Source organism: Maylandia zebra, linkage group LG17, assembly GCF_041146795.1.
Source record: "Maylandia zebra isolate NMK-2024a linkage group LG17, Mzebra_GT3a, whole genome shotgun sequence".
Lineage (NCBI taxonomy): Eukaryota > Metazoa > Chordata > Actinopteri > Cichliformes > Cichlidae > Maylandia > Maylandia zebra.
Window position 1 is genome coordinate 11,579,655 of NC_135183.1, and position 25,621 is coordinate 11,605,275.

The window sequence follows — 25,621 nt, forward strand, 5'->3', positions numbered from 1 at the left end:
TATACAAGAAACCTTCTAGTCTTCTCTGCTTTGATCAGCAGTTCACAAACACTGCACATGGACACTCTTACTTGTGTTCCTCAATACTGCTTCAAGCATGTCTTTGACACTTTGTCGCTCTCCGTGCCAGATAATGTGAGGGCATAATGCCCTGGCTAACACAGTAAGAGCTAGTTTGGAACTCTATCCTTGCAATATCCTGCAACAGGTGTGTGGGTTAACACAAATGATACTGTATGATGATAATGTATTTAAAAAAAACTTTTCCATTGGAGTGTTTGAAATGGATAAAAGTAATATGATGAAGTGTAGACACTAACCATTGTTGGTCACCAATCCACATAATCTGTTTCACAAATAGGTCATGATAGCAAAGTTACACCCTAACTGTATTAATATAGGCCACAACTATTCAGCTTTTGTTCTGCCTCAACACTGTAACATTAATGACATGATTAAACTGTGGCACGTGGCATGGTGGCCTACATTGTCATTGTCTCTGGCCAATAAATATGATGACATCAGATAGTCTCTATGACCCTTTATGAAGCCATTTGGAAAAACCGTAGTGAACCACTCCTTTGTCACACCTTTGTCACATCGCTGATGACGATATCTGGTCATCAAGTAATTTCTGTTGAAGATTTCTGGGTATTAGCTACAATAAACAGCTCCCAGAAAATGTGCATTACAGAAACCCTTTTGTAACCATAACCATTAAATGCTATGACACTGTTTTCTTACCAAATAATTAGGCCAAAGTGTGGAATTCAATTTCATTAGACATATACACAGAAAGGCCTCTTCAGACCCACTTCTTCTGCTTGGCTTTTGACACAGTTTAAGTTGTTAATTTATTTATTTTTTAAATGTTATGCTTTTTTTTGTGTTGTGATTTTAATTCTATTGATTTTAATATAATATACTCATTTGTGGTCCTATGTCGCAAACATTGGTCAGTGGTTTCTGTTTTTAAAGTCATTTATGAATGACATTGGATATACATTTCTAATGAGATAACTCTTGATTAAATAATACCAAGGTTTATATGTTCACCATTTGGAGAGAGAGCTCGGGAAATTCCAGATGATGTGTGTAACGAAACAAAAATACAACGTGAGTGACGGGCAGAAAGATGAGCAAAGAACCAATAAAATAAAATGGGATCATTGAAAAGACATTGAAAAGAGAGTGACTAACAGCATCTCTATATTTAGATGCGGGGACAATAATTTTGTATTGTACAGGTTTAGTAGGGGTAACATAAAATCCCTGAACGAATCTATAAACCTCCCCCTTGTGTGTGTGTGTGTTTTTTTTTACTGCGTATGACAGAATAATGAAGATGTAGGGCATAAACACCACAAATAGATGAAAGGGATATGACACCAGAATTAGAATCCAGTAAATCTTCCACATAGTGCTCTGTCTCATAGTGGAGCCTTAACAGTCCAGAGAAGACAACAACAATATACTTTTTCAGGTCACAGCCTTTCTTTATGAAACTGCTATTGGTACTTTTTCCCCTTAAAAAGCTACAGTATAACTAGAAAAACAAAGAGCAACATCATGACTATTCTTGTAAAATGTAAAATTTAGCCTCCCATATGGAAAAGATATATATAAATCTTATAAAGTTTGTATCTGTCTTGTGTGAAACTTGTATGAAAAGCATATAAGAGTGAAAACAGATATAAGATCCCTTGAAAAATTATATAATGAAACTTGTATGTTTTGGATACTTACTAAAACAATATATGAAAGTAATGAGAAAGTGGCCACTTTCATGAGTAATCACATATAAGTTTTTACTATTTCTTTTCCATATGGGCTGACTTCTGAACTTAAAGCCCTTCAGAGAAGAATAATGAACAACTGAGTGAATCGTGCTTTGAATCAGCTTCTAGTCTTCAGTCCAGAGAGAGCAAAAGTTGCTTCAATGATGCATAAAGCCAGGTCCTAACTATTTGGACAATAAGAGTTTTTGTAGCTAGCCTTGTGCACCCTTAGAGTGGATTTTAAATTAAACAATCAAGATGTGACTGAAGTGCAGTTTAATGAAAGTATTGCATTAATTCATTTGACATTACACATTTTTTTGTTGAATATATTCCTAAAAGTATTCAAACATTCTACCATTATTTTAAATGTAAGACTTGCTTTTAATACATGAAAGAAAATAATTTGCGGTCAATGCCTTCAGTAACTGAAGATCGCGCTCTGCTGGGTTGAGACCAGGTGACCGAGTTGGTCATTAAATAAAATATCATCATATTTTGTGCCTTATGCTTTTGCAGTTTCTCAAATCTATTGTCCGTTTGCACTGTGAAGTGCCTGGCAATCAGTTTTGTAGCATTTGGCTCAATCTGAGTGTAGCTGTGTACATTTCATAGTTCATCCTGCTACTTTTATCAGCAGGAACATCATCAGTAAACACTTGCAGCCCAGTTCCACTGGCAGCCATGCATAACCATGCCAAAAAATACCAACTAGGGGTGAGAATTGAGAACTGATTCTTGTAGAGAACAGGTCCCCATCCCGTTCCTTGGAATTCTTCGTCTGCTTGCCTATTGAACCCACTTATTGGTTACATTTGCTTTTATGGTACAATCAGTGAATTTCAGTTGTTGTGTGTCAGAAGAGGAAAGTAGGGGGACACTCTACAGTGTGGATATAGACACTTTTATTTTTATTCCACAAAAGGATGAGAATGTGTTCTTCAAGTACAAACTGCACTGGAAACGCTAAATTCTTATCAGTTCCTAACACTATCTCCCACAATGTTACATAATGTCTATCAGCTGTTCTTTCCTGTCTCTATACTTTTCTCTTCCCCTCATTCAAGTTACAAATTACAATTTAATCTTGGCTTCATTTGTCCAAAGAACTGTTTGAGTTTTTTCTCTGAGGACTGCTCAGGCTATTTTAGATGTCATCTGGCAAAGTGTGGGGGACAGCTTGGATCTTCCAGATGTTGGAAAAGTGGTTTTACATCCAAATATTTTGTAATTTCATGCAATTGCTTGAACTGATGATCTTGAATCTGCATCTGAAAATGTCTATATTAGATCTTCACCGAGTTCCTTGGACTTTTCCATTGTTCTGAGTATCAATCAATCCAATGAGGGATGTCAAATCAATTCCTTTTTTATACTGGCAAAGAGAAACTACCATCTGTAGTCAATCATGATTACTTTTTTTTTTTTTTTTTTTTTTTTTTGTGTCCCGTTTGGATCTTTAGCCATCAGAATTGTTGTCTTGAGGCCAAGAAAGATGCCAAGCGGATTTATTTTACCAAGTGGACAATCATGGCCTTGCCATATTGGTCCATTTGATTGACCTTTATTATAATTATGAATTTATTTTATTTTCAGTTGCTACAAACGGGACAGACATGACTGGGGGATAGGACAGGGAGAGAGAGTGAAAGAAAGAGAGGGAGAGAAAGAAAACCAAAGGGGAGAAGAGACGGTGAGAAGGGGGAGAAGAAAGAAAGAAAAACAAACAAAAAAAACAAAACACCTGGGTCACCTGTATGGAGAAAAAAAACTGAAGAGAAAGCAAACAACAAAGAGCAACATAATAAAAAAAACGGCACCATCACAATAAACTAGCTAGCAATAGATATCAGTAGATACTAAATAATAAACGATATTGTGCAGCACGCAAGATAGACAGCGTACAATGTGCTTTGAGGCAGCAGCCAAGAAAGCTGTAGTCCGCGTCTGTGAATACCCGTGTGTACACCTGTGTGCATACCTGTGTGGATCAGGATGCTTGTATTCCAAAGGTTTCTCCATGTAATGATCTGCTAGAGGGTGTGGGGGAGCCACAGCCCCGTCCTCCAGGGTATGAAGCAGGTATGGAGGAGATCAAAACTTCAGACATCCAGAGGCCCCCAGAACACAAGAGACCAAGGAAGACCAACAGAGGGGCAGCCGCGCCACTGTCCCAGTAAGAGCTGAGGAGAGTCCCAGATGAGGGCTCACTCAGCAGCCGCGGAGCAGAAGCCAGGGGGAGTTGCAGTGACGCGCCCGTGAGCTCCGCCGGCAGCCAGCTGTGCCTGAGTGACCGAGCCCCAGGCCGAGAGGCCGAGGGCACCCCACCTCCGAAGTGGCCCGAGCGAGCCCCAGGCTCCAGGCCCCGATAAGCGGCCGCCAAGGAGTGAGCCGGTGTGTACCCGGACGCCCACCCCCAGACACAAAGAACCACCAACGCACCGACACCTGAGGGAGTCCGCCACTGGCAGGGGAAGTGGTGGGTGGAGATAGGCCTCCAAACCTTGGAGGGCCTGAGATGTCCCCAGAGAGGTGGCGTCTGATACCCAACCTGACATATAGACACAGACATACAGGCACACACAGACACAAACATCCATTCCCACCCTCATGCTCTCATATGCACTTACTCCACACTCAACCAACATGGAGACAGACATAAAGAGACGCTGTACACACGATCACACTCCCCAAGCGTACTCTACGAACCGGGTCTAGGTACCCTTGCCCCTGGAGGGGGGAACTGCACCCAGACCCAGGTGGTGTTACCCTTTTCCCTGCGGTGGGGGGAGGCAGACCTCCCCGACTCCGCAGCAGCAGGGAGGCCCCACACTCCAGACCGCAGTTGGACGGCCAACTCCTCCTAGCCCCCCCGCTCCAGCAGGCCGCAGAGAACGGGGGTGAGAGAAGACTCCAAACCTCCCTCCACCCGCTCATTGTAGTGTTGATGCATGTGTGTTCTAAGGTGCAATTAAAACCCAGGAGGACATGGAGCTACCTGCCAGAGAGCAGCAGGTAAGCGCATAGTCCCTCCTGTTAGCCCTCAATGTCTACGTGTATTCAAAATTGAGAGGTGGGCAACGATGCCAGGGGTGAAGTGTACACCCTGATGGTAATTTGGACTCTGTGTATCGTGCCCACCCCCAAGATCCTATATGTATGCGTAATGAGAGTGTGAGTAATGTGAATGTCTAAGTTGTGGGATAAAATTGAGGCAGAGGCAGCCAGAAGGGGACAGAGGGGGGGGGGGGGGGGGGGGGGGGGGTAGCCTCCTCTGCACCCTGGTGACATACCCCTACTCCAAGGCCCTGCATGTGTGGGTGGTTGTGGTGGAGCGGGAAGAGGGAGGCAGCTGGAGATGGGGAGGGAAGGAAGGGAGGGGCAGGTGACCCCTCCCTGGGGCCAGCTCCCCCGCTGACCCCAGTAGGCACTCCCATACTCCGCGACCCGCCAGGGAAAGGGGGCCCAGGCCCATCCAGACCGGGGCCCAGTGCAGCAGCGCCCCCCCGGCCCCACAGAGCCCGGGACAGTCCACCCAACCCCACCACAGAGAAAATTGCACCCACCCCACCATCCATTCATCTTCCAGCCTACATGAGACAATAGACGCCCAGGCTGAGATCTTCCTCCACCTCTCCTGTATCTCCCCCTCCTGCAGAGAGAGTTCCTGAGGAGAGGAAAGCTCCTGCAAGATGTGACAATCTCCCCCACCAGTTGAAGAGCCCCCCAGGCGGCTCGACGCACCAGCGGCACCCTGCGCCAGGGATGGGCCCCCATGCACCTACCCGCCCACAACCCTGGCAACACACAAACCAGGACCCAAGGCCCCGAGGCCCGGCCAGGGCCCCAGCCCAGAGACGGAGCGCCCCCAGAACCTCATGCCCATCCCGGACCCACCCAGGGGCAGACAGGCTACCAGGTCAGTAACCCACGTCCGTCAGCACAGACCCTCCCCTAGCCCCGCTGCACACAGCCACGAGGAAACAGTCACCCGAGAGCCAAAAGAGCCCCCACCCGGACATGACCGCTACCCCGGGTTGAGCCCCCCAAGGAAGATGCCTCCGGGGAACCCCCCGACGCCCTAAGCCTGTCCCTACCCCCACACCAGTCACAACAGTGAAGGCGGGACCAAACTATGACCCCCCACCCCCACTAGGTGATGGAGCTGATCAAAGGAGCCCAGAGCAATTGATCTGATGTGGTGGCAGAGGCTCTATCAAGACTAATGTAATCTAATAGATCATTTCTATATTGGTTAGAATTAAGATTGTTTTTATTTTTCCAGTTCATGAGGACAGTTTTCTTGGCTATGCATAGGGCAGTGAAAACCATATGGGCGATATTCTTTTCTGAAGTGACATTATCTAAGCTGCCCAACAAACACACTAAGGGGGAAGTTGGAATGTTACATTTCAGACACTTTGATAAGTCTTCACATATCTCGCGCCAAAACTTCTGCACTGGTGGACAGAACCAAAGAGCGTGAATGTAATTGTCTGGTGTATTGCCTTGACAGTGTGAGCAGTTGTTGGAAGATGTAAAGCCCATCTTGAACATCCGATGACCTGTATAGTGCACTCTATGAAGTATTTTGTATTGTATTAATTGCAGACTGGGATTTTTAATCAATTTAAAGGTTTTTAAGCAAATCTGAGACCAGAAGTTTTGGTCTAAGCTGACTGATAAATCTGCTTCCCACTTTGCAATAGGAAGGGATATTGATTCATCTAATTTAGAAAGTGTTCTGTATATTTTAGATAATAATTTGGGGGATTTAAGAGTAAGGAAATGTGCCGCACTTGGTGGTGTTTGTAATTCAACTTGACTGAGGTTAAATTTCTTTTTTACTATGGATTTAATTTGTTGATATTCTAAAAATCTTTTCTTGTTGATCCCATATTGTGCAACTAGTCTGTCAAATGGAATAAATTCTGTTCCCTCTAATACATGTTCTGTCATGGTCCTGCGGCCATGACTCAGTGACTTTGTGTTTGTGTTCCTTATTGTTATTATTCTCTTTATTATTCTTGGGCTGTTTTGGGATGGTTTGTGTTTTGGGATTTTAGATACTGGGTTTTGGGTTTGTGCTCCCTCTATTGGTCCCTGGTGTTAGTGTTCCCCTGTCTCGTCAGGTTAATCAGGTCCAGCTGTGTCTCCCACCTGTGTGTGATTTCCCAGTGTCTCTCTGTGTACTTATAGTGTGTGTTTGCCTCTGTTCCTCGTCGCGTCGTCTGTATTCATACCTTGTGAAATCCCCTGCGTGCTCTCCCTGCTGTTCTCCCTTCATGTTCAGGTTTGCCACTCCTTTGTGTAGTTTCTCCCAGTTTAGTTCGTCCTTAGTTCTGTTTGCCATCTCCACTTTATGTCTGGTATTGTTAATAAATCACCCTTCACATCTGAATAAGTGCTGCATTTGAGTCCTCCTTCCACTCTTCACACGGCCGCTGCCCCAAACCGTGACATGTTCTAAGTATTTAATTCCTTTACAACTCCATTCTGGGAAATTAATCATATTATTGTTTTGTAATATGTCAGGGTTATTCCAGATAGGTGTACGTTTACATGGGATTAATGAAGACTCCGTTATTTTTAGAAACTCCCACCATGCTGTCAGAGAGAAGCTGATGTTGATACTTTTAAAGCATTCATGTCTTTTGATGTTTGAGCTAATAAATGGTAGGTCTGAAATCTCTAGATCCATCAATCATGATTACTAACATGAAGTTAATAGGTCTTGTCCTTGTCAAATTAAGGGACCTTGTAGACTCCTCAGCAGCACTTATGAAAAGACAATCATCATTAACTATCTTTCCACCCTAGCAAAAGAACAGTTCAAAGAAATCACTAAAAGCCTAAAAATTATAATGACATTGTTGCCCATTATGAGCATATGTAAACTTCTGACCACCTGTATGATGACAGCCGGGCAAAAGGTGAACACTCTTAGCACTCTAAACAAATATCAAAAGAGCTCAAAAAAGATTCAAAAACAAAAAAGATCCAAACGAGTAGTGCAAGTTGAGAATAAAATTCAAATTTAGAAGTGTGATTTTTTGTTAACCTGCATTAACTCTGCACCCTGGCACTGATTTTTTTTTTCTCTTGAGCCATGTTCCCCCTTTCCATCATGCCATGAGGCTTAAACCAAATTAAGCACATGCATTAAAACAGCACTTGTTAGATAGACAGAAAAATGCAGAATGCTACTAAAACAGCAGGCCCAGCATGCACTTGGTAATTACTTGTTTTTGTGTGCCCTTTCCCTCTCGCAGTACATGCTGGGTCTTTGGTGCTCAGCGTTTTTCTCTCTTAGCCTCTGGTGCCACAACTGGGAATCACAGAATTTATACACTTCTCAGGTGGCCCCACACAAGAAAGGAGTGCAAGGTAGAGATGCATCAGCAATGGCAGTTATAGCTGCAGACTTCAGGATTAGAAATGAAATGTAAGTACTATAAAAAGACATAAATGCATATTGGAAACCCATGAATTGGCATACACCTATACAACACTACTCATCCAGATAATTGGACATAAGCTCAAGAATGTAATTGCAAGGATTGCTCTCCTTGAAAAAGAGTTCTGTTAGCCAACATCAAGAAAGCTGAAGGTTTAGACTAAGATATCCCAACAAATAATAATGATCATATAAGAAATACTTTAGTTCTTTTGTTATGTTCATCCTTCAAATCTCATCTGAGTTGTGTAAAATGTCAAACAGAGCTGGGGGTGTGTGCGTGTCAGGCAACGTGAAACATAAATCACTTGATGAGGTAAAGATTTTTGCTTCCAGGAGAGGATTTCCGATGAGTCCCCCAGAGATACAGTAAGAGACAAAAGCGACTGGGAAACCTGTGATGTAAACAGCATCATGAAAGTCGCACCTGGCCAACTATGTGTGTGGGTGAACATTCTTTATACACCCTCTCTATGTGGCCAGCCTTCTTCTAAATGAAAAGGTCTTTGAATTGCTCAAATTATTCTCTGCTCTGTGTAATGTGTGTAATTGCTAGATGACATTAGCACACAGAGGGAAAAAATGGATTGTGTAAACCATTGTTGTGTGTGAGCACAATTTCCTGTTTTGGGCGCATAGACAAAGATGTGTGCTTTTTGCACTCCCTTTTATCACAATACATAATTGGTGACTCACAAGGTAAATTTGTCCTGTTCATCAAGTTCAAGTTGAAAAGGAGACTTAACAAGGAATCACTGCTTATTTGCGTTTTTACTTTCTTGCTAGTGTTTTTACTCTTCTTTTGAAATGCACCAAAGGGATTTTTTTTTCTTTTTAACAAACTGCCTTTTGCCCATAAAAAGTGTAGCCATGTGTTTAATCTTTTCTTTGTATTTACTATGTCCTTTAAGTGATTTATCCAGCCCCACTGGTATTATATACTTAGATTTTTCAGTAATATTAGTGAAGGGCTAGAAGTATTTGACATTCTCTCAAGTTTTTGACAAGACAGTGTTCTACTATGTGCCACTTTGTTTCGCTTATTCATAAAGGAGTACAACAGTTTTACAGCAAAGGGTAAAGCAATTCATGGCTTTCTAAGTGACTTTGAATTTTACAAATGTTTTTATAAGTACCATCTGCTTTATCAGTATATCTGTGATTAGAAATCTGACATATGACTGAGCATATGACTTATCGACCCTCATTCTGGGTCCAAACTCCTTCTTTAAGGCTGTCTGTTTTTTATATGTATAAACAAGCCAGTAAAAATATTCAATGGTGACTGTCAATCTTTCTGACTATTTGTTAGCATCATTCATGTGCATTGCATTTATAAGCTCAATTTTTAAAACCATATTATGTAACTACAGCCCATGGGCTCACAATATGCCAGACACCAAACATTAAAATGATTCAGAAAAGAATCACTCTGAGGTTAACTAAGAATTGAATGGGTAGCTAAGGCACCAAATTTTTTCATAGGGAGTAATCCAAACCACGCAGTAACATAATGACTAACTTTGTGTTGTGGATGAATCATCGAACGTGCTCTCTTGACTGAAGTTTGGCTGTTTTCAGCCTCTTTTCCCTGCCCTGATAGGATTGCGTTTGTCTTTCGCCATTCGGGAGCCTCAAATAAACTTTTATTGAGGATAAAAAAAGTTAGCATTCATCTTCTATTTTCATTCTGTTAATAATATTATTCTGTTATAATATTATCCAAACCATAACTGTGTAGCTAACTACTAGGTAGCACACCATTGTGTACCAGCTACCCAACATTAGTAACCCTGCAAACATTTCTGCTGTTTAATTTTCTGACCACACTGATGTTGAAAGTGATAGCGGAGCTGCACATTTAACTTTTTTAGAAATTCCTCAGTCAAAACATGGTATTTCGTCTTTAGATGACACGTAGCGGGCTAACTTCCTGCTGACTTCAACTTTTGCTAGACTTTGTAAATCCTCTTTCTCATGCATGTCTGAATGTTAACGTTTATTGCAAAACAGCCACGTTAATCATTTTACTGAACATGAAGGAATTTTGACTATTTTTAACTCTCAATGATCTAAGAGTTGTTTGAGTTTGGGAACTGAAGAAAGGTTCGGACCTGGGGCAAAGCATAGGGAACTTTTTTTTATTAGCCATCCAAACACATGTACCCCTATAAACCCTGTAAAAGTCAGTTTTAACTTGTATTTCTGTAGGTCGGCTTGTGTTACACGCTCTTTTATGGCTGCCACCATGTTGTTTTTTTGGAGCCAGGAGTTACAATATTTGGACAAGACTGCTAAGTTAACAGCTGAGGCTAGCTAGCTTTTTTAGCCTAAAGTCTTAAAATGCCACAGTTTCACTCACCGAAACTGAATCTCACATGTCCCTAATAAATCACACAGCAAGGCATATTATGTTATCTGTCAAATGACTCCATGAAAAACTATCTAAAAAGGCAAAAACACCATTAAAAAATCTAGTTCTGGCAGCCAGCTATCAGATAGAGCTTTGTGCATCACTACACCTGTACACCTCAAAGCAGCCACACTCCCAGCATGATTATGCACTACTTCTACAACAATTTTAAACTTCCTTTGTACACCTTAATTCTTAATATGTAGTGTACGAGATTCACTTTGCTCTGAAGTGAAAAAGCAGTTTCAGTTGGAATTAATCTTCTTTAACTGATGCCAACACAGCAAGAAAGCAAGCAGTTTAACTTCACTCTCTTGGAGGGGGTTAGTGCATCAGTATGCTTCACACAAAGTACTTATCAAACTGCATAACGTTGCCTGAAACCTCCAGTGCAAAATGTTTTTAACTGGCTTGTAGATTTACTTTCTCAAAAGAATAGTGGTGTAAATTACTCAAGCTGCTAAATCTTTTTACACTTTACCACTGTAACACCGTTTACCCATGTGTGAGTGCACATCCAAAGCTGGAGAAAACGAGACGGGAGGAAACTCAGAGCATGTGCACGTAGGCAGTGCTGTTTAACTGCTTTGTGTGTGTGTGTGCGTCCATGTGCATATGCGTGCATGTGTGTGATTTTATATAACACTTAGTTGCCTATTCAGCAGCAAGAATTATTGGTTCTCAGCCAGACTGCCTTCTTCACACTCTCAGTTCCTTGCAGATCTTATCTTTCTCTTCACGTTGCAGTAAGACAAATAATTTTCACTTTCACTCGCATCTACGTGCCCTAAGCTTGTCATGTGCCGTTTTCCATATGCTTTTGGCTTACAAACAAGTGAAGGTGCAATCCCACTTCTTCCACACATTGTCTTTATGTTTTATCCAAAATTGCACATACGCATAGATAACTGGGCTTCCGTTGACTACCAAATCATGTTATCATCATTGTTCCAGTTTTCCTGAGTGTACACTAGGTTTTGGGTTACGTAATCTTTATTTATTTATTTTAGTTCGTTCGGATGCACAGCTTCTAGTGATTCAGAGGACGGACATTAAAGTGATTGTCTTTTATGCTGATCATGTAAATCAGCATCAAAATGCTTTATTAATCACAGAGGCTTAGGCAAGTATTAAACGCTATATTAAAATGGTTGAATTTCATATGCAGTTTCCTGGCCAGAAAAAGTGAGAGAAAACTGTAAGAAAATTACAAAAAAAAAATTAAATGATTGAATGATAATTCTGTTGCTATCGCCCTAATGTCCTAAAATATCTCACAATCAAACCAATTTCAACAGTTCTTAGAGTGTTAATTTCAAACAAATAGTTTTAGTTTCCTCTTGAGAATTTTGGGTAGTCAACCTTAGGCATCAGTAGCCACGCACAGCTGTATTCCTGTGCTACATTTACGTTCCCATCTTTTCAAATGCAACCTCACTGACATCACCGAACAGCACCTCTCCTCTCCACAGATGTGCTCTGGGCTGTCCTTGGAGATTTCCCCATGAAAACAAAGCTCTCCTCCCCTACGACTCTCTCTCTGTTTCCAGCCCCACTCTCTGCCTCCATCCATCTCAGCTGCTCTCTCCCCCCCACCTCATAATTTCACACCAATGAGCATGCCGCATGTAGCTCCCACTCACTGGCATCAGAAACACTAGATATCTTCAGTGCTGAGCAGTACAGTTTCAAACAAATACACAACAGCATTGGCTAGACGGAGGCTGCGTTCAGCCAAAAGGCACGTTGGGGATAGGCAGTGATAAAAAAGAGGGGGAGAAAGAGTCCAGCTGCTCTCTCACACCGGACTCAAGGTAAAGGATCCATATTAATTTATTGGGTGACAGAGTGTTATGTAATTCTGTTGTAGACACCGAGCTCCAGGCATTATGTAGGTCTTTGTTATTCTTGATGGTTCACAGCACGGATTATTATGTGTAGCTTTGAATGGAGGCTTACTAGTAAATCAGGGAGAACACTGTTGTCTAAGTGATATGACGTCTTTGGGGCTAATATTGGAAACACTAATGAAACTATTATGGGAGAGTAATTGAAGTTATGAACATCAGTGTCATGCAGCTAATTTTAAGGAGTGTTTGTGTACACTGCCAGTCTAAATGTCTTCCTAAGTGTTTTCTTATTTTCACATGCTTTCAATTCCGTTTCCTGTAAGCACTCCTGAAAATCAGTTCACACCCTCCCACTTTCCCTCCCTTGATTCTGGTAGCTCTGAGGGCTTTTCAGTCCAGTAAATGTCACTTAGCACTGCTATCAATAACGGAGAAGGGTTTTGAAGTCTACACAAGTGGCATCTGAGGGTGAGGCTGCATCCTGAACCTTCCTAAACTCCTTTTAATCCTTATTACCTTTTTTCAGCCATTGATTTTATTAACAAAGGGTCAATTCCCCCTAAAATATGGAATGACTTCTTTTTTTTAAATTTCTATCATTTTCCTCTGTGAACCTTTAGCCATTTTTACTTGTACTTGATGAGGAAACCCTATTTTCTGAGAGTCATACTGATAATCTTTTTTAATAGTAGGATCTCTACATTGGAAGGGAGGCTTCACATCCTGTCAGTGGTGGTTCTAGACTCTGGATGGGCAAAGTAAAAAAAAAAAAAAGAACATTAACCCCCAGTAGAAATGCTTTTAGTCATTTCAATCAAAAAATGTGCAAAATGTCACTGAAAAATGTGCAAACACATGCAGTTTGTTGGGAATGGGGCAAACAATTTAACGTTATTTTAACGAGATTAACGCTGACAGCACTAGTAAAGTTTAGATTAGTCAGTTTTAACGATGCTACCGTGAGTGTTTTTTGGGCAGTAGTAATAGTAGTAAAGGTACACTGTGTAAAATCTCACCAAAAGATGTCAGTGTATTGCAAATTGCAGTCAACTGAATTCTGTTAGCTTATTGCTCCTAACTAAAGTGCATTATCCTTGTGGCCGGTATAGGACAATCAACTCTGCCTCCAGTTTTTCTGTAGTGGGTGTAGGCCACTATGTTTGCAATGTATCAGTATGTTTGCAGTGTCAATATGTTGGGTGGGGAAGGAGATTCTATTACCCTTAGTTAGTGAAACTTTGTTGTTAATGTTCTTGAAGGAACACTTAACTAATAAGTTACATACTATGTGAAAATGTAATGAAACTGTTTATCAGAGGGAAAAACTAATTTTTAGCACACTGGCTAAAATTAGCTAACACGTTAGCTTATAACCAGTTGCTGTTGTTGTTCTGTTTTGTTTTGTGTTTTTTGTCCTTGTCAGCTGTTCAGTGACAGGTGGGTCACATGTCTAATCTGCTGACAATACCTAATTTTGACAGTAATAATAAATGAGTACGTTTATGCATGTTTTTATGTGTTAGAGTCCTGAATTCAGTTCAGGATATGAAGTTTCAGATGAGAAGGAAGAGGATAATGCTTTATGTAGATCCTCTGGCTTCACGTTTTTGCTTCTTTGTTTCATCATTTGAGAAGAGGTTCCAATTCATCATAGGTATGAGCCTTCATATCCTGAGTCAGAAAGTGCAGGCATGAATTAAAATTTGCCTTCATGCCACACAAATGCCTATAAGAACTACTTACAGTATGTGTCCAGTCTGTTGTTATTTGGATACAATGTGATTAGACAGAGTTCCAGTGCCCATCACTGTATTGCAGTCACTGTATTCAAGATGGGCGGGGCAACATGTTGACTTTCACAAATGCCTGCTCTTAGGTATTTTTAATGGATTATTTTCAAGTGTATGAGGATGAAGAAGTTTTTTGGGAAGATGTTATTACACACTAATCAATGTATTCGTATTTGTACAACACTGTTGTGTCGATAGAGCATATGCCAGAATTGTGTCCCTGTGCACCAGTGATTTAAGGTCAGCATTATGCAATGTACCCAGTTCAATTCCAGTGAGGGAATTCTGTCACGTTTCATTCTCTTTGCTCTCTGTCCTCATGTTCTGTGCCTGTCCCAGCTGCCAGTTGTCACAAAAAAAGAAGAAAAAAAAGGCCTAATCCCTTGGCATTACATTTCCCATAAAAGATTATTTGACTTAACACATTAGTTTTATGTTATTGTATGATTGTCTGACATTGCCTCTACAAATAAAGTACAATCACCATAATGCATTTTGCAGAACATGTTAACAGTTCTGTTGTACTGTAATCTTTTTTTATAAGATTGAAGAAAATCACATATTTTTTAAAATTAGCATTGTCACCACAAGTGCACCACTGTAGCTCAGCAATGGAAGTCAGCGTATTCTTGTTACATTTGTATGAAACACAGTTTTAAATCCTGCTGAAATGAAATGCTTTTAGTAGACACAATATGAGGCCTAGGAGTGAATCAGATTTTCTACAATTCAAAATAAGTCTCTGTAACAAACTGATTACAAAAATGACTGACGGCGGGCTGAGAAAAAGAGACACGCTTACAGCCTGTAGTAGTGAGCAGTTAACCGAACAAAGCGTTTTGACACTTAGGCCAATGAACCCAGGTAAAGCAAGACAAAACACAAAACACTAGACTAGCCTACTGTGAGAAAAAAGACACAGTGGTGAAAAAAACAGAAGAAAAAAAAACTCTAGTCTAGTCACATCTCATCATTTTCAGATTTAGCCCACAGGAGATGACAAGCTCTAATTTTATCACTAAGCAAAATGTTCTCCACTAGCTAATGCAAGTCATTGCCGTGCCCTTATCATCCTAAACATGCGTGTGCTTTTAATAGTTCTGTGCAGCCAGTGACAAGCAGATTTACTTGAGTGTAATCTGACATAGCTCTGAGATAAATACTTGGCCAACGACTGGGCAGCCTTGTTTGCCCTCCCTTTACACCCGAGGTGAGTGACAGTGGTAAGGGCTCCCAGTGGTCACTTGAGAACTGTGGGAGGTGAAAGCAAAGATGTGTAACAGATTATTAAAGCACAGAATGTAAGGATTTCAAGAGGCATACCAGGTTATCACAGTCGGTGTGAATACCTAAAATTTCAAGATCAGCAATGCTTTGACAGAAAACTAATCATCAGCTGTTGCTGGGGTCGACTTTGGTATAAAAAAGCATGAAAGTGTCTGTGTGTCTGTATGTGTGTAATATTGTATATGTAATGCAAAATATTTAATAGCTGTACTTATAAAGCAAAACATTGCCAAAGAAAAGTATCACTAAACTCTGCAGTTGGTTTATTAATGTATCTGATTAAGTTTATTGTTAATCATAAGGTTGATTTACCATGAGCTTAATCAACTTAATGAACCCATAATAAGCACCTAGGTGGACAAAACCATTAGTGCCACGTTAACTATTAGCATTATCCCTGATAGCCAATGTACACCGGTCAAAATGCTTTTGCTACAGCAGCATCAAAATCGGAATGAATTATCCCTCAGAGCAGCAAACTGCTTCAATGAACTGCACTGTTCTAATTCTGGGCTAAGGAAATTATAATGCTCCTCAATATTTTAGTTTGTACTTGTAGAGGTCTTTAGAAGTTGATCATATTGATGCACAAAAGTGGTGACGAGTGTACGTGAGTAATTTTGAAATTAGGAGACACCAAAGAGGGTTCCTGTGATGAGTCCCCCAAAATATCAATCTATCATACTATATATCTAATATGTTTGAGCAAGGACGGTAGGACACCCACACCAATAATTGTCTTTTTAATTATTTCAGTGTTTTCATATTACATTACATTCACTTCTTTCTTTGTAACTTTCAAGAATCTTCATCTTTCTTCTTGGAACTTTATTTTTTAAGGGGAATAGAAAAATAAGAATTTGACTGTTCAATGTAAATCACTGTCTTTATTTCCAACGTGCATAATACAATGAATCATCTAAATTTCTAATATTGGTCCAAAAGAACATCTCTGTTTCTCCTCAGTCCAAACTAATTCTTTCTACAAGTCTGTCTTGCAGCTCCTGCAGCCATCTTTGAACCACATTCAGACATCTTTTTTTGAAGCTTTTATCTAACTCAGTGATGACAGTCCATAACATTAATTTCAGCTGCCAACATAAAACATTAAAAGTGCATGTAGAGTCCTATAAAATTAAAAAAAATAAACAAAGAAATAAAGAATGGCATGCCATTGAAGTGCTTATAACTGAAATCAGCAACCCCGCTCTTCTAATGTCTTTGTTGTATAGGTTAAGTAAGAATTGGACTCCAAAAGACATAAGGCTATACAATGATAGTAAAACCTTTTTAGTCAGCCCTTTCCTCACCTGATAATGTAATGAAGACATAGCAGTGAGCAGTACCCACAGGTGTCAAGGTTGGAGATTCAGAAGACAGAGAGATCTTTTCTGGAGAACTGCTTCTCCAGTTAACTGTAAAAGAGCTTATGAGAATCCAGGTTGGTGGTGTTCTGGTCCATCACTCAGCCACATTTGGAAAAATATCAAGGCTTTGTGCATTCTCGCCACAAAATTAGGAACTATCAAGTAAAGTTCTAAACAAGCTTGTTCCATTTTGCAAACAAGTTCTGTAAAGGAAGGTATTTAAATATAGTATATTTCAGCAGGAAAAAGCAAAAGTATGTTTGCAAAAGGGGTGCCAAAACTCTCTAAGCCTCTAATTTGCAATACACCACACATCAGATTTGAAAATCTGAAAATAGACCTTTAAAGGTCAGTGCATGCAAGATGGCCCAAAAATTCTCACATAACTAGCACTTTTCAGGAAAAGTGGGTTAACATTCCCCCAGACAAGAAGAACTCTTGGCTGTTACAAAAACTGTTTACAAGCTGTGATACTTGCTGGGGGTGAGGGGGACGGTTACTAAGTACAGACCATGCAGTGTGCCCAAACATTTGCTTCAAGCAATCTTCCTTCTTTGTTACTTTGAAACTGTAAAAGATGGAAATAAAAGAGCAGTGCTGCTCAGGTCAGCCTTTACATATACACTCACAGCCAATGAACTTTTGACCAAACTGGGGGTGACCAAAATTGTGCGTGTCATTATATATTCGCTTGACATGAAAAGTGTAGTAGCACTCATAAAACAGATGGGTCTTTTTTTTCAGGATCCTAAACTAACTGCAATAACAGATAATGTTCTGTGCCCTTAAATGGTCAGTGCTGTACATTTGTATTCTGTCTGAGATTAAGTTATAATCCGCTGGAGCTTGTGAAGTGAACACAGATTATGTTTCTACACAATAAACTAAAAAAGAGAAGCCTGCAGCAGGGAAGTGACAATAATCTGACCGTACATGAATGTACTTTTTTGAGTAAAAGGAAGATGAAAATAGTAACAGGGTGTTATGTACTGAAAAGCCCCTGGGCAGTTCTTACCCCAGGTTGAGTCGTGAGGTGAGTAATGAGCTCAGGTGTTCTCATGGCAGGCCTTGGCGGACTGAGGAATTGTGGCGTTATGGAACATGATTAACTAAATGAAAATTTTAGAAAACTAATCATCAGCTGTTGCTGGGGTCGACTTTGGTATAAAAAAGCATGAAAGTGTCTGTGTGTCTGTATGTGTGTAATATTGTATATGTAATGCAAAATATTTAATAGCTGTACTTATAAAGCAAAACATTGCCAAAGAAAAGTATCACCAAACTCTGCAGTTGGTTTATTAATGTATCTGATTAAGTTAATTGTTAATCATAAGGTTGATTTACCATGAGCTTAATCAACTTAATGAACATAATAAGCACCTAGGTCAGGGGTCAGCAAACCTGAGAGGAGTTTTAGAACTCATTATTGCTTTTAGAATGTTGCTTCTGAGATGGAAGATGTAAAAGTCCATGACTACAAAGTTCTAAATGGAAGAAAAGAATAATAATAATAACAATGATATGACATTTTTTAAGGCACAAAAGAGGGCAGATAATTGTAGTTTTAAAGCTATTTGACTAACGAAGAAAAAATAATAGGATTTCTTTCTTTTTTTTGCTGATTTTGCAACAACATCAAGGTTCGCTACATATCAACACAACTGTACATGCAACTTTAGCTTATGGGTGTGACTATATATAGACCCATTCATTTTTATGGCGATGTCTAAGTTATCAGTCATAAATAGAATAAGTTATAATAAAATGATGAATCCAACAGAAAGAAAAAGAATCAGAAAAATGGACCCAAAACAATTAAACCATCCATCCATCCATCCATCCATTCGCTTCCGCTTATTCTTTTCAGGGTCGCGGGGGGCGCTGGAGAGGTCACCAGTCTGTCGCAGGGCCGACACACAGGGACAGACAACCATTCGCACTCACATTCACTCGCACATCACACCTAGATTTCATAAACGTATGTTTGGCCCATTGGATTGCTTACATCTGTCCCTGTTTTGTATTTTCTCATGCTTTTTCTTAGTACCGTTTCTACTGCAGAGCATTTTCTGTGCTGCTCTTTTAGTGCTGTCCACACAGCTACCCAGTTACTTGCTGTAGTATTTTAATATTTTTTTTCTTCTATCCTTCACAGTTCATTCATTCATTAATTTACCATTGTACAACCTCTCTACGTTCCCTCTACATTTCGAGTTGCTGTTATGCATAAAAGCATGCCACAGTACAATACAATGCAATTACAGTGGGAAACACTGCCTAAAATCCAACAGACTTTACTGTAAACAGCATTCACCAAAGTTATCGGAAAATGGAATGGAACAAAATTCACATGTGAACAAAAAAACAAATTAAATAACTGAAAATAAATTGGCCATTTCTAATGCTTGGTTGAAAACTTTTGCTGGCAAGTCTTAAGCTCATGGATGTCACCAGATGCTGGGTTTCTTCCTTTTTAATACTCGGCCAGGCCTTCACCGCAGCTGCTGTTTGTTTGTGGTCTTTATGTGTGAAGTTTAGTCTTCAAGAAGTAAAATGCATGCTCAGTTGGATTAAGATCATGTGACTAAATTGGGCATTCAATAATATTCCACTTCTTTGCACTTTACATTTTCCATCGGTTGCTTCTGTCCTTTATCACATTATCAATAAACACTAGTGTCACAGTGCACGTCCAAGCCATCACACTGCCTCCACCGTGTTTTACAGATGACGTGATATGCTTTAGACCATGAGCAGTTCCACGCCTTCTCCATACTTTCCATCATTCTGGTAGAGGTTGATCTTGGTTTCATCTTTCCAAACAATGGTTTCCCAGAACTGTGCTGTTTGATTTTTTTATTTATTTATTTTTTTTAGATATTTTTAGCAAAGTCCAATCCAGCCTTTCTATTCTTGAGGCTTATGAGACTATTCTTGATGAGATCGCTCCATTTAAATCAGTGCGATCAACAGCTTACTCAGACCCGTGGATAAACGACTCAACTCGATCAGCTAGGCGACAGTGCAGGAAGGCCGAACAAAAATGGAAAAAAGACAAGTTACAAGTCTCTTTCCTGCTGCTGAGAGAGAGCCTATCTAGATATCAAGCCATCGTAAAAGCCGAAAAATCTAAGTTTCTCGCAAGCATTATTGAGACCAACTCTAATAACCCCCGAACTCTTTTCTCAGTTATTGAATTGGTCTTGAATATCTCCCCCACTTTCCATATAGATAGCTCCATTGAAACTTGCGATAGATTCTTGCAGTTTTTTATTAATAAGATAGAAAGGCTTCGATCTACATCTATCCCATCGCTGTATAATGTCTCATTAACATATACCCCCTCAGCTGCTTTTGTCCAGTTTGAGGCTGCATGTCTTAACCAGGTAGAAGAGCTTTGCAATAGCATAAAGACATCATCCTGCCCCTCAGATGGAGTCCCAACCCATTTTCTAAAAAAGATTATTAAGGTAGTCGGTCCTGACATTTTAACTATTTTTAATAGCAGTCTCAGCTCTGGAGTAGTACCAACTGGATACAAGCACGCTATAGTGCAGCCAGTGCTTAAAAAACCGAATCTTGATTCTTCTGTTTTTGCTCATTTTAGACCTGTCTCCAAGCTACCGTTTCTGTCAAAAATGCTAGAAAGGATTGTATTTGAGCAGCTACAATCCTTTCTAAACAGTCATCATATTTTTGAGAAGTTCCAGTCGGGCTTCAAAACCCACCACAGCACAGAAACTGCCCTCTTAAAAATACTTAATGATATTTTATTAATCACTGACTCAGGAGACCCAGCCGTGCTCCTGCTCCTAGACTTAACTGCAGCCTTTGATACTGTTGACCACAGCATTCTGATCTCCCATTTGGAGCATCAAAGGTATCCCCTTGGAATGGTTTAGGTCGTACCTCTCCAAGAGGACTTTTTCCGTGAGCCTTGATGATTTTATTTCTTCCCCAGCTCCTTTTACTTGTGGTGTCCCGCAGGGATCCGTGTTAGGCCCAATTCTTTTTTCAATCTATATGTTACCCCTAGGTCTAATCTTTAGGAAACATAACATCTGCTTTCACTCATATGCCGATGACACCCAGATTTATCTTCGGTTTAATAGAAACACCTCTACGCCCATGGAATCGTTAGTCAAATGTCTCGATGAAGTTAAAACCTGGATGGCCTCAAACTTTCTTACCTTCAACGAGGAAAAAACAGAGGTAATTATTTTTGGACCAAGCTGTAATTTCAATGCCCCAGATTTGGACTTATGTAACCTAACATGTGCTGTTAAAATGCATGTAAAAAAAACCTGGGGGTTCTCTTGAATAGCAAACTTACATTTGAGAAACAAATTAATTCAGTTGTCCAGCGGTCCTTTTTTAAATTAAGGCTCCTATCCAAAGTGAGATCTTTTCTATCCTTTAGAAACTTGGAACGAGCAATTCATGCGTTTGTTTTATCTCAACTGGATTACTGCAATTCACTGTATGTGGGTGTCAGTCAGTCCAGCTTGGCCCGGCTCCAACTTGTACAGAATGCTGCAGCTCGCCTTTTGACTCGTGTGAAGAAACACCAACATATTACTCCGGTGCTTGTTTCCCTTCATTGGTTTCCAGTGCGTTTTAGAATTAAATTCAAAATCTTACTTTTAACTTATAAAGTGCTAAATGGCCAGGCACCGGACTATTTGTCTGACCTTGTGCAGCTGTATACGGCCTCTAGAGCCCTTCGATCAAGTGATCACCTACTCCTTACCAGTGTTGGGAAGGTTACGTTTAAAATGTATTCCATTACAGAATACAGAATACATGCCCCAAAATGTATTCTGTAACGTATTCCGTTACGTTACTCAATGACAGTAACGTATTGTGAATACTTTGGATTACTTAATATATTATCATGCTTTTTACAACAACGTGAATGTACTATTGCTGTGTGATTTATTACTATTACTGAAGGTCCGCGACTCCGAACTGTAGTAAAGGGACCTCTGACTAATACGGCGGGGTCCCTGTCGGCTCGTAGCCGAAAACTAGCTTTACTTTGTTGTCTGGGTCAACTTTTATTGCGAGAGACAGAGAGAGGCGTTGAAAGGCTGCTCCAACGGAACTTATTGTTTTTGGAGGAAAACATGAACACGGTGTACAGTCGAGTCTTAATAGCTTACTTACAACTGGGCTCGTCAGGCACTCTTCTTGGCTGCAGTGGTTATTATTATATTTACATGCTTCCAGCTCCCGTTTTTGCTCGATGACAACTCGTACCTTTCCACTCCCCTTTTTCGCCCTCCTCGCGCTCACAGACCCATAACGTGTATGGCAGTCCATTCTCCCTGCAACACGGACTACATTGCTCATGATGCTACATTCTTTAGAGCTATGCTTGTAGCATTCTGCCTGTTAACTTAGCACAACAACAACAACAATGAAAAGGCGCTCTCTCACCCAGGAAACACACAGTCGCAGAGAGAGAGAGAGTGTCGCCCTGTAACCATGGCAACCGCAACGCTGCCACCTGGAACAACAGAACGTAGCTGTCAAACAAAACCCAAACAGTCCTGACCTGCGACAATATGAAACAGGAAAGTACCGCAGTGTATTCCATTTATTTCAACAAAGTAACTGTATTCTGAATACCACCTTTTTAAACTGTAACTGTAACGGAATACAGTTACTCATATTTTGTATTTTAAATACGTAACGGCGGTACATGTATTCCGTTACTCCCCAACACTGCTCCTTACTTTACATAAGTCTAGGATGGTTCATAGAGGAGATCGGGCATTTGCAGTTGTGGCACCGAAAATGTGGAACGATCTACCTCTCCACATTAGAAAGGCCCCAACTGTTACTCTTTTTAAATCGCATCTTAAAACATATTTTTTTACTCTGGCTTTCGAAACAGTAGGAGAGTTACCAATTCTTTTATCCTAATCTGTTTTTAATTTTTGTCAGTTGTTGTTGTTAATGTCACTGTTTAATTGTTATGTTGTACAGCACTTTGGTCAACGCCCTGTTGTTATTAAATGTGCTTTATAAATGAATAAAATGAAATGAGTGACTTGCACCTTGCAGTGAACTCTCTGTATTTACTTTCATGCCATCTTTTCTTTATGGTAGGCTTGGTAGATACTCCTTCAGAGTGTTGTTCACTTCTGTGATCATTCACCACTGTTGTCTTCTGTGGACATCCAGGTCTTTTTGCATTCCCGAGTTCACCAGTGCTTTCATTCTTTCACAGGATGTACCAAATTGTAGATTTGGCCACTGCTACTATTGTAGCAATTTCTCTCAATTTTTGTAGCCTAAGGGTGGCTTTTTTCACCTGCATGGGGACCTCCTTTGACTGAATGTTGTCTGTCCATAGCAAAATATACACCACACCTCAAAGCAACTCCAGGCCAAATATGTTTCTGTAACCAGTTAAAAAAACTAAACTTTTTTCAGTGTCCAAACATATATAGACTTAACTCTATATCAGAAAACAGTCCTTATTTTCTCTTTAACACTTTGATTATCACCTATTCATTTTTTTGTTGAACTGGCTTTCAATTCTGACAACAGAAAGAATCTAGTCTGCAGACATTTCTGGAACAGAATGGCAGCTAACAGTTCTTCAGGGCAATGCATGTTGTGAATTGGCCTGTCCTGAGACCAGTAATAAAACGGAAATCGGCCATGATTTCTCTTTCTGTTGTTGCTAAAGGTGGCAACACATCAGATGGTCTGACACATACTTCTGTGGGCAGTCGGTTTTCCGCTCTCGTGGCCAAGTGTACACAAATGCACACAGGCGAAGGCACAAGTGCAAGACCACAGCTGTGCTACTGTGACTCAAGTATCAAATCTGACAAGTTTGCAGCAGAGAGGGAACGGACATGGATGGACTTGCCAAAGCTGAACTGCCGAGAAGTCACCCTTATAACTTGTCATCTGAGTCACAGTGCATCTTAATTAGCCCGAAAACAGCAAAAACAGGCTTATGTATTGAATGGAGAGTAGAGCTAGACAAACAATCGCACTTTGATTGTGACATTTGGCAGCAGACTAGCCAATATTTGAGAGTTTTCTAGTACTTTGGGGATTTGAATGACAAAAGAAAATACTTTCTTTTGTTGTTTCTTCACTAATAATTTAAGCATAATATTAGCACTCCAGTAGCATTTCTCCTTCTATCTATGTACTAAATGTATGTACATAAAAAGATTCTGTGTGATTTTTCTTGCCATACTTGGTCCAGAAGAACTTGCTGAATCGTTAAAGAGTATTTTTGACTTGTTCTCTAAAGCGCGAGAGGTCCACACACACACATCAAGGTGACACAGTGCCACAGAAGCAAATCAGCCAGGATGCATAAGTGGTTCTTCAGAGATAACATAAGCAACTGTACACTTTCCTTAATGTGTGTGAAAAAGAGTGAGTGTAAGGCTGACAGTGAGTGAGTGGAGTAATTAAGCAACTCATAGATCCATTAATTAAAAGATGTGTGAATGCCAGTTCCTGTGTGGATGTGAAGTACTCAAATGATATTGTGATGTGGTGATACTGAGACAAAGAACTAAGATTTTTTTTATGAGTGAAAAAATAATAGCATAAGTAACATTGCATAATATATTGTTTATGTAATATAAATATCATATAAAATAGGCATATAATAATAACTATATATTTTTCAAATGCTTTTCTTTATGATGATTATTAATGACAGTACTACAGACACTGCAAAATCATTGTTTTTAAAGGATGGCTCTATTATGAACATGACTATACACAACAGACTGAGCCGAGGAGCAAAAAGTGTCCATATTATATAATTTACAAAAATAGAACTACAGCAGCTGGTTATTTTGGCACATGAACCACTCAGGAACAACCTTAACAAGTCTCATGTCCTAAGTAATCAGTGCAAGAGTTCCCCTCATAATAGACCATTTTACTGACATCTAACATGGTCTGGGGTTTAAAAGGTTTTATATAATACTAACAAATAGTGGGAAGGCTGAGTCACCCTGCTAAAAGTGAAACAGTTCCTCATTATTTCAATCAGTGTTATGTGTGGCCTAGACAGTGACATATTCAGAGTTGTTTCTTTAATTTAATGGCAAGATAGACAGCTCTTACTGGAACTGGAATGACCTGTCACACAATGTGAGCTCTACAAAGCATTGGGAGTTAATGTTGTTACACATTTTACGTTAGTTTATATGATTGTCTTATTTTTTCTTTTAAGGCTCTTATTTAAAAGAGTGTTTTTGAATGAATATATTTTTGAAAATATATTTTCAAAATGAGACATATTTTCAAAATAATTACTTATTTTAATCCTCTTAGCTCTTATTATGAGCTTTGATTTTTAATTTTTTTTAAATTAGACTAAACATTTGATATTCAGGGTAGAGTTTTAGGCATTGGTAACCTGTCCATGATGGTAGACATGGAGACCACACTTTCAGATAAATTCAACACCCTAGTTGGATAAGCAGTCGAGTATGGATGGATGCATGGGTTGTTAGATGGATGTCTGGCTTTGGAGAGGTGACACAGTATTGTAGGATTTCTAGAGTTTTTATTTTCAATTTTTAGAGTACTTCTAAAAGTAGAAGTAGACGCAGAATAGCAGTAGTGGCAATCAAGAAGAGACAAACCTATGGTGGAAAACAATAACTTTACAATAATGGGAAACAT

The 25,621-nt window shown here is 39.9% G+C and overlaps 1 protein-coding gene and 1 long non-coding RNA gene across 4 annotated transcripts in view; one reads left to right on the top strand and one right to left on the bottom strand.

The window, feature by feature from the left end:
• The window catches only part of LOC143413169 (uncharacterized), a 314,090-nt gene that overhangs the window by 130,308 nt on the left and 158,161 nt on the right, over positions 1-25,621 (bottom strand). The window lies entirely within an intron of this gene.
• Positions 12,227-25,621, top strand: part of rgs8 (regulator of G protein signaling 8) — a 28,176-nt gene continuing 14,781 nt past the window's right edge. The window contains exon 1 of one of the 2 annotated variants that reach the window (XM_023154984.3): positions 12,227-12,462. The gene's annotated coding sequence lies outside the window, so the exon portion shown is untranslated. The remainder of the gene's footprint in view (positions 12,463-25,621) is intronic. The other variant, XM_004567363.5, reaches the window with a different exon arrangement.